The sequence below is a fragment of the Aythya ferina genome (genome assembly GCF_964211825.1).
Source record: "Aythya ferina genome assembly, chromosome: 2".
Lineage (NCBI taxonomy): Eukaryota > Metazoa > Chordata > Aves > Anseriformes > Anatidae > Aythya > Aythya ferina.
The window spans coordinates 97506910-97518716 of NC_140297.1; the positions used below are offsets into that span (position 1 = coordinate 97506910).

The 11807-nt window shown below is 42.4% G+C and overlaps 1 long non-coding RNA gene across 1 annotated transcript; it reads left to right on the forward strand.

Moving 5' to 3' along the window:
• LOC311431529 lies at nt 1-6640 on the forward strand. Its single transcript, XR_014689511.1, has 3 exons — nt 1-3271; nt 3406-4020; nt 4516-6640. It is a non-coding gene; the product is annotated as an uncharacterized lncRNA (long non-coding RNA).
• The last annotated feature ends 5167 nt before the right edge of the window (nt 6641-11807 follow it).

Consider the following 11807-nt stretch of genomic DNA (forward strand, 5'->3'; position numbering starts at 1 on the left):
CGTATCCGGCCAAGCTATAAATAAACTTCCGGCGGGCTGGCGGCCGGCCGCGCCGCGCTCCCCCGGGGGGACGGCACCGCGCGTTGCCATGGGGACGGGGACGGGGCCTGCGCCTGGGGACGGGCCTGGGACGGGCCGGGCCTTCCTCCTCCTCCTCCTCCTCCTCCTCCTCCTCCTGGACAGGGCCCGGCCCCGGCCCCGGCCCGCCGGTGCTCGCGGTGTCGGTGTTGGCCGCCGCAGAGCGGTTTTGTGCTGAGCTTTGGCCGTCAGCGTGTGAAACTCCATTGGTTGGCTTAAATTAAAGAGCATAAAGTACTGCATTTCGCACTTATCGTTCGGATTTATAAGTAATTCCTGTTAGCAGAATCAGCGATACCAGCGCTTGCAGGGTTCCACAGAGTTATGCGCATCTGGGGAGCTCTGTCTGTATTTTCCTATTTTTTTTTGGTTCTCCAATCCATTCCTGTCTCTGCAGGTGAAGTGAAAGCCTCGCAAGCAGCAGTGGATGGAGCAGCGATGCTCGTCCCACCTAATCTCCAATCACTCTGCCTGGGAACGCCAGCATTATAGGCACATTGGGGCTTGCAGTTCTCATACATGATGAAGCGTTACTTCTCCTCACAGTTAGTTTAGGAGATGCGTCCTGTCCTGATGGACGCTGTTTGTTGGGACATCGTGCAGAGGCTGTCAGCCCTCCAGGAGTTGAGAGCTGGAGGTGCCACCACCTCCAGTTCTCCAGGGAAATGGTTTGCTTCTTCAGAAACTCTGTGCTCGGAGAGAAACCCCACGGTTCTACAGTCACCTTATCTGCAAGGTCTGTAGTTTGCTGCGCTGTTTGGCTAGACAGCGTGCGTGGCTAGACAGGTGAGCTAAAACTAGGAGCAGCTAGGTTGTCTGTGACCGATTTCTTCTGACACTTTCCCCTCTTGCATGAGGATGGATTGCCCACAAGCCGCCAGCGGGGCAGCCGGTATCTTGGTTTCTATCTAATCCTCCCCAAAGTACGACCTCCCCACCGTTGGCAGCTGTCTGGAGGCTGCTGCAAAGGATGAAAGAGTCTAGTTATGAGCGAGCCCTCAAACTAACCTCACCCGCTGACTGTGGTGAAGTCAAGTCACAGCGCTGTCTTTCCAGGAAAAGTTTACTTAATATTTCTGCCCCGTGATGTTTCAAAGAGAGCTTCAGGGAGAGCTCTCACTGGTGGGCAAGTTGGGTTCTTCAGATGTACTTGAGCAAGAATGCCGTGAGCAAGCTTTCGTTACTCATCTGATGCTTTCTGTTAATGTCAGTTGATGCCTGAGGGTCCCCCGTAGGGTTTGACCGTTTTGCTGGTTGGCTCTTAGGAGGTTTTTGATAGCAAGAGCACGTAACGTGTGTGGTGAGCTGCTGTCCCAAGGGAAGAGCAGTTGGGGTGCTTGGCTGTAGGCTGGGGACAGCTGACTTCAGCACAGAGTCACTGCTCACTGCTGGCTCCCAAAGCCTTGGGTTAAAGAGGATGAGAAAGGTGGGAACGTGGAGGTGATCTTGGTGGTGCTCAATCTAGTCACTTTTTTTTTTTTTTTCTTTCTTCAGTTTAAATACGTGGGCAGTGATTCCACCAGTGTAGGCAGCTTGAGTAGAAGGCAAGTTAGAACAAGGACAGAGCTCTGGGGAAAGCAGACAAAGACAAACAGGACATGGAGCCAGAATAGCTTTTTAGGGTGTGCTAGAGAAGCAAAACAGACTCACAGAATTGTTGGGGTTGGAAGGGACATCCAAAGATCATTGGGTCCAACCCCCTGCCAAAGCAGGTTCCCTAGAGCAGGCTGCCCAGGTAGGCATCCAGACGGGCCATGAATTCCAGAGAAGGAGACTCCACAACCTCCCCGGGTTCCCTTTATGTTGTTTCCCCAGGCTCAGATAATCTTTAATTCTTGGTGCTGGGAGTAAACCCTTTATGGTGATGCTGTCTGTGATCAGGCTAATTGATAACAGTTTCTTTGACTTCAAAAGGCATACAGTAAAAATAAATACTTAAAATATTTATTTTTAAAATACTTAAAATATTTATTTAAAAAAAAAATAAATTTTTTTTTGCAACTACACTTGATAGTAAGAAAATCTGATATTACTGTGATGACATTGTACAATCTTTGGGTACTTGTACAAAAATAAATCACTGAGGAATATCTTTCCTGAGCAGTTTGTAGCTTCAGGTAGACAGGAATATTTCATCTGGTGAAGTCATTCCAGAAACCAAACTGTAGCAACACAGTGCGCCCTGGTTCCTTATTCTAAAGAAGTTGTAACTGGCATTGCTTTCCTGGTTCCCTTGTTTTTCTTCTCATCGCATGGCAAAAATGCACCAGCTTCATGGTTCGGGTCTGACATCGTAAGCACAAGACGATGTGGTTTGTTAATGTCACCCTTTGGTTGCAGCTTATGCCTGTGGTAACACTAAAAAAACCATGCCCTTCTGGTTTTCTCTGCCTCCTGTTCTTCTTTTCTCTCTAATCTCTCTTCTGCCTTGTACCTCTAGAGTTTCCAGTCGCTGTTTTAGGTCTCCTTCCTTCCACGAGGGGCCTGTTCTGGACTTTCCCACATCACATTTCCCTGCTTAACTAGCTCAGTTCGTGTCTGCATTATAAAAGTGAAGTCAGGAGTGATTTCAACTTAACCTTGTAGGGTTTTAATAACGTGTTTATTTTGACAAGCTGGTGATCTGTGGAGGAAGTGCTAGGGAAACCTGCAGTTGCTGGTTAACATCTGAAGCATGCAGTCTTGTCTTTTACTCCATTCAGCCTTTTTCTAAACATTTTTTTTTTTGACATTTGGTTTTAATTATGCACTCTTTTGCCATTGATTCTATCGTTCAGGACTGACTTCAGCCACGAACAGAAATTAGAAAGCAGTTTTGCTCTCTGTGCTCAGGGATCTAGCACGTGGTAGAGACAGCTACTTGTGTGTGAGGAGATTTGCCCGTGCCTTTCCATGTGATGGTCTCTTCCACCAGCGAGCAGATCTCACCCCCCACTCCCTTCACCTAGTCAGTAATTTGGCTCAATCTTCCTTGAGCCAAGAGTTTTGTGTCGGAGAGGAGGGAGAAATCTGCGACGTGATCTTTGTGTCTTCTCTTAGGGAAAAAAAAAAAGCCTGCCTGTAATATTTTTAAGGCCGCTACACAAAGTGGCAAGTAGCCAGGAAAGACTGGGGACTTCCTTCCTTTTCCTCTTCCTTCAAGGTGAGAGGAGGGATCCGTCTTTGTACGACTGCTCTGCAAGCAAAACTGAAAGTACGTGAGAAAAGGCAGCGTGGTCTCGGTGCGAGGGGGAGGCGGTTATTGGCGTGTTAGCCCTCGTCATCCTGTGTGTCAAAGGGATTTGATATTGAATGCGTTCAGGAACTTTTTTTTTTTTTTTTTTACAGAAACATACTTGGGGAATTTTATTGCTCCCTTTCAAACTCACTTGATGTTTAAAATGCACATACTATGCTTAATTACCAATGCTTGTGCTTTAGCCTTGGAAGAAGAACAACAGAAGTAAAGGAAGGTAGAAATAACCAGTGCAGCCAGCCGGAGTACGCTTTCATTTCTAGCAAGCCTCTTCTGTCAATACCAGGGAAAAGCTAGAAAACGTGTGTTTGAGGAAGTTGGGGTTGTTCCTGGCTGTGGTGGTTTGGACATTGGGCAATTCCTGGTGCAGGTGGAGGATGGTTGGGTAGGGTGGCTGGACAAGGGCAGTGATAGAACTTGGTGGGACTGATAAACCAGGAGGAACCAGGTGAAAGGAGTCTTGGTAATATTGCATGAGATCCTCTACAGGTCATAAAAGCTGGAGAATGAGCAGCGGGAGATTTCTTCTTGAAAAAACAGAGTATGGGAAATGTGACACTGAAGTTCTGTAACTCAAGAATAAAGGCTTTGCTTAACATTCTGAGTTGTGTGGAAGCAGACTCTGCAATCCAGACAAGAACTGGCTGTGTTAACCTGCGCTTCTCGGAGTGATGCCTCGATCCCCTTTGCAGAAATCAGTTTGTATGGTAATTGTGCAGATATACACATATTGCCTGTGTACTTTCACACGAACCATAAGTGTTTTCTGTTTGAAAACCAGCCTAATTGTTTCTTAAAACCGAAGAAAGACATTTTTATGTTAAGTATTAGGCTAAAATAAATTCTTGTGTGAACAATGTGTGGGATTCCGTGGAGTCACGGCTATATAATTGTACAGATTTATTTATATTTAAATGGTTTCCTGAGTTCCGATTGTGCCTCTTGCTTGTATAAATACGGGACTGCTCCCTGCCTCCCAGTTTCACAACGCCTTTGGCCGCGGTGAGTCCTGGTGCGTTAGCTGGCTACTGACTTTTAGTAGCCACTCATATGGTATAGATTTGCTAGGCTGACGCAAAATGAAGCAATTTATCTCCGCCGTAATACGGGCTGCTGAAAGCCTATCACCCCCAAGCTCTGCTCGTTGCACTGTCACCCTGCTGAGTACCAAGACAAGTTCAAGGTTTTGGTTTTGGTCTTAGGCTTCACAATGCTCGATGGAAGTGGCCCAAGCTGCCCTAGGGAACACCTTCTGCAGTCACGACCGCTCATGACAGCTGCATTCCACGGGAACAATGGCATTGTTGGCAAAATGGGAAATGAATGGGGGAGACAAACTGCTTCTGCAGTTAGCCCACAACTGAGGGATGCATTCCTGGAACGCATCAGAACGCCTGTAAACCTCGCTGTCCTCGGAATTAAGCGTGAAATTCACTTGCTTCCATCTAGACGTTCCACACTGACCAGAAAAAAAAATAATCCCTAGGGCGTGCACAGGGATGATCTCAGTTTCTTTTTAAAAAGGACTCCGACTATAACAATGTATATGGAAGTATAGAAAAAATAGTGTGCATTTTTTTCTGCTATTCCTGTGCAGCTGTTAGTAGGCTTTCTTGTGGCTCCCATACCCAAAGCTCTCAGTCTCCTGGCCAGTAATAGAAATGCTGTTTGAGCTTGCGTTTTGAGCGAAGGCAAATCGCAGTCAAAGAGAAGACAATAGGAAGCTAAGTGGAAAAGCAACACAGAAGACTGATTTTAAAAAAGATTTAACTTCATCTTACTTTTTCTGCACCCCTCCTTCACTTCTTAATGTGCTTCATTTTACAGATGTGCTGTGGATTGCTGAAGTGCAACAGTAAAATTTATTAAGAGTTGCAAATGCTCTTGGGACAAGAACCTTACTGATCCCCTGTAGATTTCCTTTGAACCAGAGTAAGCAGATTCAATAGCAGGGAGAAAATACCCACTATATATATATATATACATATATACAAATATATATGCTATATACATAAACATACCCAAGTTTAAAAGCAATCTGAGGAGAATGGAGGGAATGATAAAGCTCCCAGAGACATCGAAGCAAAAGCTGGCTGAAAAGCAGTGCGGAAGACGTTGCGATTCTGCGTGACTGAGTGAGAAAATGGCAGATGAAATTTGGGATTGATAAATGCAAAATAATGCACACGAAGAAAAACAACTAATTACACATACACAGTGATGCGCTCTAAATTACCTATTATCACTCAGGAAGGGTTCTGGACTCATTGTGAATAGTTCTGTGAAAATGTCAGCTTGCTACTCAAAGGAGGTCAAAAAGGCAAGTACAACAATGTTAGGAAGGGGTGGAAAGAGAGCACAAATAAAAAGAAAAACCCATCAGGCTCTTACCTGAATCCATGGAGATTCTGAAAACTGCGTGTTGTGGGCCACCTCATCACAAGGAAGATATAGCAGAATTAGGAAAAAATATGAGAGCAGGAACAAGGATCAGTGCAAGATTTTTCATATAAGGACAGGAAACTTTTTCATCTTAAATAACAGAATTCAGGGGAGAGGGACTGAATGTGATAGCTCTCTGCAGAGTCATGGGTGGATATGGCAAATAGAGGTTTCTTTTTTTGGTAATAAATCACAAAAGTTAAGTATTCAGGATGCAAGCTTAAAAACAAGCAAGAGGACATATTTTTAAAGGAAAAAAGAGCAAATAATTACAACATGGCACTCATTGATGGAGGCAGTTTAAGTAAGTTAAAGCAATGCTCTGAGAGATGAGTGGTGTCCACCACTAACTACTAAACACAAAGGTGGTGATGCTGCTTCTGGCTCAGGAAGACCTTCAGTTGCCTACAGCCCAGGCAGGATGGTGTTGTACCTTTCCCAAATTAATCAGCGCTGACCAGGGGCAAGATAGCAGTGTCAGTGAAGTTATGGCCCGATGTGTGGAGGTTGTCATATGTCCCAAGCACTGGTGTCAGGAGCAGTCCCTGTGATGGACAGCCCTGTGGTTCATAGCAGACAAAACATCTTGTTCAGAGCACGTGGAGTGTGCATGTAGCAGTTGAGGGAAGAAAGGCTTTGTTTCTGAATGTAAGAAGATGAAAGTAACTGAAATTCAACATATAAAAAAACCCCAAACATACAGAAAACCATGGCCTGTTCTGTTGCCCTGCACACATTGATTTGCCGGGTGATTACAATATCAAAATGTTTATGACCTTTCAGTAGGCTGGTGAGAGACGATACGTGGGGTTGTCTGAGGGTGTGTAGTCTCTGGTGCATCTTAGTAATGTCAAAGAAGGTTTTTCAGTTTCACATACCTAACTGCAAAGCCTCTTTTTTTTCTTCAGCCAGATACCAGTTTCTTACAGACATAGGAGGTGGTGCCCTCTAAAGTGGTGGCAGAGAAGAAGAAGGAGATGGGTACTGCCTGTGTGCTGGTGATCCTACAGCCTGAGCGCTCTCAGTGATTCCCCTGGTCACTTCCCAGAAGTTGCCTACCTGTGTGGGTTACACCTGCGTGGCTTCTTGGCCAGTCTGTGGAAGAGCAGCTGGTCATAACCACCAGGAAAGTGGATCCTAGGCTGGAGAGTACCCATTTTCATCCCTGAAGCCTTTTAAAAGCAAGATAGGAAAGAGAAATTGTAGCTGTTTTTACTGAAATTTCTGTATTTGTGAACCTAGGGACTCAGGGAAGAACATAACAAATAGGACAATGTTGTGAATACATGTACTTACAGAAAGGCAGATCCATTTGCTGGACCTCAGTCTGATAATAAAAAAAGAAAATGAAACATAGAGTGTTATTGTTTATTAAATTTTCAAACTCTCTGCTTTCCACTTATTTAAAAACAAAAACAAACACAACACAGAAAAAAAAAAGCAAGTGAGATGATGCTGAACTACATGTTTTCTAGCGTTGGTCTGCTCAGCATCTCTTAGAAAATATCAAGAAGCTGGCCTCAGGGAAAGTATCTCCTAAATCAGACTGAAGGTGTTGATAGAGATTCTGTGGTTAGAACTTCTGCCTACGACCAAGTTCTGAGTATCAGTGTTTGATATCCCAGCAAAAGAATGAAAAAAGGACAGTAATTGGGGAACTTGGGGAATAATCCATTCAAGGAACAAAGGTGTTCCAGGCAAGTACATTAATTTTAAAAATTAATAAACAATGCGAAATAATTGACTTCTAACAATATAAAAATCGGGTGTATGTATTCCATTTTGAGTAATCTATTTCTTCAAGTTGCTAGACTGAAATTATTTTTGCCATAAATGCAGTGTTACTCACGTTTCCTGTAAAAACTACTTTGCTGAGGGCTTGAAGCGTTCATTTTACAGTTAGAGCAGGAATTTCCAACCTTTCAGTTTGCAGGCTCAGAAGAACGTGTGGTGCTTGCAGGAGTACCTCTAGAGCAAATTTAAGCCTGTGAGAGCTGTCTTTGTAGTTTTGTGATCTCTGAGTCCACTGATGCTTTGGAGGTCTCCAAAACCTGGAACAACTTACTTAGACGCCTAAAATGACACAAGTAAAATAAATAAATAATCTCAAACATGTTCTTTGCATGGAAGCTAAAAATTTATCCCAGGTATTTTGCTGGCTTTGCCAGGAGCTCATTCTGCACATTTATTCAAGCATCAGCTAGAGATTTCTTTCTAGAAACTGGCTAGCAACTACTTGATCAAATTTAATTACGCTGGATTGATCGGATCCGTTTTAAGTCTTCCTTCCTGCAATGCAAAGGAAGCTATGAGCTAGTTAAGAAAGTGGCGTTCTCGTCAAATATTACTCCATGAGTCATCAATTCTTCGTCATTATGAAAACTGATGAAATATCCTTTTTTATTTATTTATTTATTTTATTTTATTTTACTTTTTAATTTAGTAATATCTTAGTAATATCTTTTACTGGCTAGGTCAGTATGGAGGTCAGGCTTACTAGTCTGTGGCTCCTAAGGTCCCTCTTCATGCCATACTAAAAAGTTGCTTTCACGTGTAGTATCTCACATCTCCAGAAAACAAAACTGATTAAAGTGAAAGGTTAAATGACAGACGTGATCAGGTTTTCAGTTTGGTGAAAAGTTCCTTTACATTTTTTATGTTTTGTCCTGACCCATTACAACACTGAATTCAGCTAACTCAAGGTTTCTGCCCTGCCATTCAAATTCCACTGGCCTTAAAAATTTAGAGGTTGCTTTATCCTTACTAAAAATCACTTCTGACCATAGGTGTGTTACAGTGTCTTTAAAATAGTGTAAAAAAAAACACCACCCAAAGCAACAAATGAATGCAAAAGTTAGAGGGCTTGTGAGAAAAGACCCAAGTCCCTTCCCATAGATCTCAGCCTGGTAATCAGCCTATTAAGGAATAAAGGAATAATTATTAATCTTACGGCATTCTGAACTTAACTGTAAAATCATTTTCTTTAGTAAAAATTGCCTTTGCTAATCCTTTACATGTAACTCAACTACTCTTTTTTTTTTTTTTTTTTTTTTTTTGTAAATTGTGAAGCAGAGAAGACAATGAATTTACTTACTCCTTTCTATGGGGACAAAGGTTCAAAGATGCAACACGTGCGCTTGGCATCCGTGTTTCTAGTGCTTCTCTCTTCACTCTGCTCGCTCCTTTTATGTCTTTATCTCATTCTGAGTGGGACACAAGAAGGAGCCAGGGGGATGTACTCAGCAGAGCTGGTTTTCCCCGATTCTCTCCTCCACAGGATCTACAAATGATCCCTGTCTTCTCAGAGGAGGAACCTCGTGATTCAGCACTCCGATGCAGCCGAGCCCATAGTGTGATGTCCTCCCTGTGCATTTGGAGGATGCCCACTTGGCTTTGTGGTTTCTACAGCGAGCTTTTTTGTGGAAGCAGCGTGCACAGTGAAGTAATATCTTTCTCTGTGAGTATAGTAAACTGGGCCAAAAAGAGAAATTTTGCCAGCTAGGTGGAGCTCCCCCACTAAGTTTATTCTCTTCTTGGTTTTGTACAGCCTTCATCACTATCACTGAATCTGTAAATTCACTTGATAGGTGGTCAGTTTACAAAGAAAACTAAAAAATGTAGGAAAATCTCTCTCCTCCACAGATGTTGCCTCAGGAGGAGGTGAGTGCACAGCGAGCCAGCGTGTATGGACCATGGCCTGGCTGAGGCCGTGTGTCTCCACGTCGTTTTCATTCAGTGCAAACGCGGGGGTGCTAACTATTTGTTTCCTCCTGGATAATACAAATTTAGAAGTTCTTTATGGTGACTCCAACACAGCCCACAGGTTGCTGTAAGATAAACTTGTATTTAACTGTAGCAAACACCTGCTGATAGCAAAACATGTTCTTCCCCCCAAAAGCCATTCTCTGGCGTCCTATGTTTCCATACTTAACCAGAGTACATTGAGTGATTTCTCTCTTTGTGGGGGAAAAGGATGAGCTTTCTCCCTGCAGCCTGAGGAGCAAGGACCAGGTGCTATTTGTTACCAATTTTTATGCTGTCTCCACAGTAAAGAGTCTCCAGGACGTTTTAGGCCTCGATGTAACCACATCACTGTTAGGCCTTCGGTGGTGCTGAAGCCACTGGGCCTTCAGTAGTTTCCAGTGAATATGGGACGTCAAGCTTAGCACATGGCTGTGTTGGTAGTTCAGGAAGAAATACAGAGCCTCGGTTGCTGTCTTACAGGGAAATTCGTGTTTTGGAAAAACACAGCTGCTTTGTTGTGGTTGTGAGGAGAGCCTAATGCATATCCTCACTGGTGTTTAAAATAATGCGTCGGGTTTTGCCAAAAGCACGCAAGCGGTCAGTTAGCGTTGCTCAGCTGCTGAACAGTAATTCATTATGCTGCGGTAATTTGTTTATTTTTTGCTGTGATACCCATATGCTGGAGTAACAAGTTACGGTGCAGGGTCTGAAATGTAATAAAACGGAGCTATTAAGAAGCTAATTTCTTTTTCCATGCAGCTAGTTTTCAAAGCAAAAGTGAACTTTTAAAGTGCTATACTGAAGTATAATTACGTAAGGATTTAAAAAAAAAAAAAAAAAGGAAATAAATAGTGAACAAATAACTCTCTCTGCCAATAATTCATTTGTTTGAAATCAAATATCTCCAAAGGAAATTTCACATATATGTGTTTCTGTTGTAATACAACACTAGCATGTGAACTTCTGTAAGATCATGTATGGAATATATTCAACCATTAGCAATCAATGTTTTGATTCACTAAATAGCCAATTAAAAGGAGAAAATCGGAACCATGCTGCAGCATTAATAATGGCAATAGAAGACTTTTAGATTGTGTCAAGTCCTTCTTTTATTTTCTCTGAGGATATGCATACATTAGTATAATGGGAAAATGTCTTTCAGTTCTTTAATTCCACCCTGGGAAAAAATTTAAAAGGTTTAAAAATTCTTTTACTTTGGATATTGAATGAAGGCAATGTCTGAGATTCCTGCTCCCTGCCTGAATTCTGAAAAGCAAAGCACTGGGGAGCATCTCCCATCAGTTAATGTCTTGTGTTTTAATAACTAATGGTGCCACATATGCACCTTTTATCACAGCTTATGTAGAACATGGAGGAAGGAGCACCAGAAAGAGGAGGGAAGAATTTGTCAGAAGTCTCAGAAAGTCATTCTTATCTGCCTGACTGGACTGGTAACTACACTTATGATGTTGTGCAAAGAAGGATATTTCAATGGAATGGTGATTTAATTTTATAAATATAGAATTATATTATAATGAAACCAAATGTATTTTTATATACATATAGCTATTCTAATCGGAAAATTGTTGACCCTAAAACCTGTATATTGTTAAAGCTTAGCAGCTTATGTAACATTTTAAATTCCATTCATTTATTAATTGAAGATTTTTTAGCTTAGTGTACAGAGTGGTTATATTAAGTATTCTGTGCATTGTCATGGCACGGTAGACATAAGCTATGCCATGAAGACTTTTTCCAGTTTCTTATGACCACATCTAAATTTTGGTGGAAGAAGTGGGTTTTTGGCCTTTGTCTGAAGGAACAGATTCTGTCCTCTCTGCAGTCCCAAGTTCACCTTTCTAGCTGATGCTTTTGAGCTAAAGTTACTTGAGAGTAACTACTTGAGTTAAGTTACAATTGGGTACCACTGGCTGTTGGGCTTCAGCAAATACCTGAAAAGTGACCGGCATCAGTGACTTGGTACATTTACCAGTACTGTAGAAAAAGCTTTGTTTACAATGTTGTGTTCATCATTATTGTTATCATTTTAAAACTAAACCAAACCAAACAGGCTTCCTTCTCTCCTTAGCAGAGCTATGCAAGAAGACCTTCTTGTTCTAGACATAGTCACTAGAATATGTCAATACAATTGCTCTACTTTCAACTCAAGTATGGCACCTTGCAATGTAGTGCCTCGTTATATTCCAGAATATTTTAAAAAGTTGTACCTAAGATTTGCCAACAGTAGTAATGAGTGCTGGGACAGTATGTGAACTCGGGGAGGATCACTGGGTTAAAAACACAAAGG